Source organism: Heterocephalus glaber, unplaced genomic scaffold (genome assembly GCF_053883595.1).
Source record: "Heterocephalus glaber isolate CG9 unplaced genomic scaffold, H.glaber_assembly_v1.0 deba00001795, whole genome shotgun sequence".
NCBI lineage: Eukaryota > Metazoa > Chordata > Mammalia > Rodentia > Bathyergidae > Heterocephalus > Heterocephalus glaber.
The window spans coordinates 3,258,092-3,262,682 of record NW_028258476.1 but is presented as its reverse complement, the minus strand read 5'-3'; the positions used below and the strand labels follow the sequence as shown (position 1 = coordinate 3,262,682).

General features: G+C 49.8%; 1 long non-coding RNA gene across 1 annotated transcript; it reads left to right on the top strand.

Annotated features, from left to right (window-relative positions):
- Positions 1–997: 997 nt before the first annotated feature.
- Positions 998–3,182, top strand: LOC110347028 (uncharacterized). Its single transcript, XR_015448132.1, has 2 exons — positions 998–1,122; positions 2,458–3,182. It is a non-coding gene; the product is annotated as an uncharacterized LOC110347028 (long non-coding RNA).
- Positions 3,183–4,591: the final 1,409 nt, after the last annotated feature.

The following is a 4,591-nucleotide window of genomic DNA, read 5'->3' as shown; positions in this document are numbered from 1 at the left end:
TACCTTTTTAGTTTGCACTTAGAAGTTGGCACCCTGTGTGGTACTTTGCGATACACACGAATGAAGTTGCATAATAACATATTTGTCTGATTATATTTCCATCACGTGTCACATGACTCTATTGAAATTTAAATTTTAAAAAATTTGGCCTATGTGGAGTCTACTAGCTAATTAGAATTTTTTCCAGACCATTATTTGTTCAATATTAGTTTTGAAAATCTTTGTAAAACAAATCACATCCTTTGATGTCTTGTTAATGCTGGAGATTTTTTTTTAATTATATGGAAAAAGGTTTAAGTACTTTCAGTTTTGCTTTGGTTGAGTTCTATTATATTTGAATATTATTATAGTTTTTTCCCTTGCATTGCTTTCATTTGAATTTTAATTTTAATTTTAATTTTTGTATATATGTGTCTTTAGTGAATGATAATGAAGTTACACATTAAAAAAAAAAATAGGGCCAAATGGTTTTCCCCATGGCAGGCAGGACAACCCTCATTTATTGCTTAAATAACAAGAGAAGAGAAGGACCATGAAGGCTTGCCTTTGCCTTTTCTTCCCACCGATGTAGGCCGAGTGTGGCTCTGAGCCCCAGGCTAAGTCCAAGGCAGGACTGTGCTGAGTTCAGTGCGATTCCCAGAGACCCGTTCACCTCCTCCTCTGTTTCTCTTAAAACAACACTGCTTGCACAGTCCCTCCGGCCACCTGCTCCCCTCTGCCAGCCTGCACTTCCCGGAGCGCTGCCCTCACAGCGCTCACCCCTGTCCTGGATGTTTGCTTGGGACTATCCCAGATGCCAAGGTTCTAAGTCAAAAGTGATGAATGCGTTTGGAAATCCAAGGAGGCCAGGTCTCATAAAGGGATGGGGAGGTGGGGCGAGGGCCAGGTGAAGGCATTCTTGTGGCCAAGCCCCGCCATGCAAAGAGGGAGGTGGCCAGCCCTGGGGGGTGAGTAAAACCTGAAATTTGAGGAAGGACAGGTGCATCCTATTTGACTAGGGACTAATCAGGATGCCCCAATCCCTGGCCACCTCGTGGCCCTGTGAGATGTATAAAAGGTGGGCCAGCTCTGAGACTCCCATACTGCTCGGCCTCTCCACACTCCGGTCACCGGTGAACTACGGTGAGTCTGGCGAGGCGGCGTCCCTCATGCACCGCACTCCTTAGAGTCCCAGCCTGTGACTGGCAGCTGGGACGGGAGGCTGGGTGGTTGCTCAGGAAGGAAAGCTGCCTCTTTGGGACCTCTGTCTCTCCACATCCTTGGAGACTGGGGAATTGTGGGTCCTGTGCCTCATCTGGCTGAGGGGGATGCGAGGCTGTGCTGAACCAGGAGAGGCCCTGCGCCTAGGGGGACAGTGTCCTGTGGACCCTGCTGGCTGGCTTGTGTGGTGTAGCTGGCAGGAGCTGAAGGATTCAGTAGACAGAAGGAGATCCCCAGCTCTGGGCAGAGCCACCCCTGGGGCTGCCTTTCAAGGGAAAGCTGGGTGTGAGGAGGAGGGACAGCAGGTTTTAGGGAGAGGAGGGATATAGAGACCATGGAGACCAGGAGCACAGCAGTGGGGACAAGAAAGTGCAGAGCAGTGGGATGTCCTGCTCTGGGCCAGGAGAGTGCTGTGGCCCCACCACGCCGATTGCCTGGGCCACGTCCTTACCCTGTCTGATGACAATCACAGACGGTCCCTCGTCTACTGCACACCCCTCTCCTACGCACTCTCCTAGGGAATAGTTAAGATGCTTCTTTCAAATTTTTCATAAATGTATTTGCTAGGTGGAAACGATCATATAGCCCTTATTCTACAATAGCTCTTCTGTGTGGGCGCCCGTACTCACGCACGTACTGGCACGCGTTTCCACACGCTCACTGGGTCCCTAGAGCAATGGTAGGGCAGTGAGCTGCAGAGGGAGAACTTCAGCAATTCCTTCCGATTCTCACGGCTGTGAGTGCTTTAGGTGGGAGTCAAATCCCATGCAATTCTGTTTTGGGAGTTGCAGTTTTTGCTAAAATAGTTTGCACCATTTGCTCTGTCTTTATGCCCATCTTTTCTCTTACTCTTATTTTTCCTTTCTGTCCCTTTCCTTTCCTTTTCTTTCTTTTTCTTTTCATTTCATTTCTCCCGCCCTGTCTCCACTGCTTTCTCCTCCTCTCCTCTCCCCTCTTGGCCTCTGTTCTCTCCTCTCCCTCCCACCTCCCTTCCTTCCTTCCTCACTTTGATTCTTTGTCTCAAGAGGAGATAAAATGGTTTATAAACAGGTAAATTTTACATGGAGAGAGAGAGGGAGAGAGAGAGAGAGAGAGAGAGAGAGGGAGAGAGGAAGGAGAGGGAGAAGGAGCCAGCACTTAAGTTTGGAAAGCTATGAGGTCGAGGTAAAAGCAGAGCAGCATGTGAATGTGACTAGGTTCACCCAGGATTGCTCTGTGGCTTGACCATTGTTTACTTCTGTGTCACTCTGATTCTAGTTTCAGGTCTAACCCAGAATGTCTCAGCAGAAGCAGAAGCAGTGCTGCCCCCCACCCCAGCCGTGCTGCCCCCCACCCCAGCCATGCTGCCCCCCACCCCAGCCGTGCTGCCCCCCACCCCAGCAGTGCTGCCCCCCACCCCAGCCATGCTGCCCCCCACCCCAGCCATGCTGCCCCCCACCCCAGCCGTGCTGCCCCCCACCCCAGCCATGCTGCCCCCCACCCCAGCAGTGCTGCCCCCCACCCCAGCAATGCTGCCCCCCACCCCAGCAGTGCTGCCCCCCAGATCAGCAGACCAAGCAGCCTTGCCAGCCTCCACCCAAATGCCTGGAGAAGTGCCCGCCCCCTCAGCAGTGTTAGAAGTCCAAGTAGAAGTAAGACCTCGCTCGACCTGGCACCAGAAGTGAGTCTCAGAGAAACAGCAAGAAGCCCCCCCCGCCACGCATCCTGTACCCCTCCTGCACCAGCCCCGCATGGTCAGCCCAGCTCACTTCTGGATGCAGCTGCACTTCACTCTGCAGGGAGGCAGCACCAGGACCTCACCTGCCTACTTCTCCACCTCTTCTGAATTAGCAGCTGCAGTTTCCTTCTCAGACAAGGATCTGGCTCTAAAGCATCTGCCCATCTTCGCTGACACACATCTGCATCGCCCTGCTGGAAACTCGGGCACCACGCCCAGCACCTTTCCCATCATGCTACCCAACCATTAAAGTAGAATTCCTCTGGCCCTGCCTGTCTCTGCCTGGTGACTGTGTGCTTTGAAAATGATGTTTTTCTGTAGATATTTTCTCTCTCTCCCAATCCGGAGCCCCAGGGCCTGGGGAGGAGCAGGCACGGGGAGGTGCACACCTGAGATGCTGGGACATTCACAGGGGTCCGTCCAAGATAGGATGCATGTCCACTGGGGGTGGCGCTTCTGCAGCATAGACACACCCCATCCTCAGATAATGGGAGCCCCACACAGACCCAGGAAGGACAGTGTCCACCCAAAGAATGCATGCAAGGCAAAGGCAGACTTCTCTGCCCAGATTGGTATGGGGGATTGAACCCCTGGCCTTTGGACTGAGCTAAATCCACAGTCCATTTTATTTTATTTTATTTTATTTTATTTATTTTTGCCACAAAGTTGTGCTAAGCCTATGTTGCTGAGGGGTGACTCAAACTTATGATCCTAAGTCAGCTTCCCAGAAGGTTGGGGGATTACTAGTGTGTAACACCACACCCTGCTTCCAAACTTCCTGTCTATTGCTCCAATTACCCATCCATGTTCCTCTTCTCCACTCTCTTTCTTACAAAATATTCCCCAGATAAGAATATTTAAACCTTGTTTCCTCTACCAGTTTCCCTTTTTACTTCTGTATGTTCTACGAGAGTCACTGAAAACCAGTAGAAGTACCCAAAAGAAGATACAGAAGAAAATAATATAAGATACAAATCAGACCAGTTTCCACATACATCACAGACCCTGGAGAATGCAAGGTTGGCTAAAGATCAAAGCTTTTAGCATGGCTTCGCTGGATGGCTGGACTTTTTTTCTCCATCATGTCTTTCACCTTCCCTCTCTCCACCCATGAACCCTTCCCCTGTACAGCAATACTCTCTTATACTCAGCCTCCCATTTGCACAGAATGTGATGGACAGCATAAAGATACTGAAACACAGCTCAGGTTTCTGGGGCTCTTGATTATCCTTCCACATAAAAGACCAAGCTGAAACCCCCAGGATAATGAAGAAAAATTCCACTAGTGGCATCTAATTAAGATGTGACTTGAGTGGTATGCTTCTCACGGATGTCCTCCAAATTTAGAGGATATGCATAGTGTGAGAATAACAAAATAATGAAGAGGAAGGAGAATTTGGCCATGTCTGTGGTTACAGCAGCTACTATAGAGCTGCCAGAAAGTGTCTATGTAGTGATGAAGGTGGGGTTTAGGAAGGAATGAGAGGCCCCAAGAACTGAGCACAGAACAATATTGTGGGTTCTAGGTGTACTTGGGAGGGACAGACCCACACAACGTGGAAGAAAAACATAGCTGACCACACTTGCTGGAAATCACAGAAACCTGGCTGAGTGGCACCAGTTTTGTGACCTGCCTCATAAACTTGTCTTTACTCAGGAGTGTTGTGTTGAACA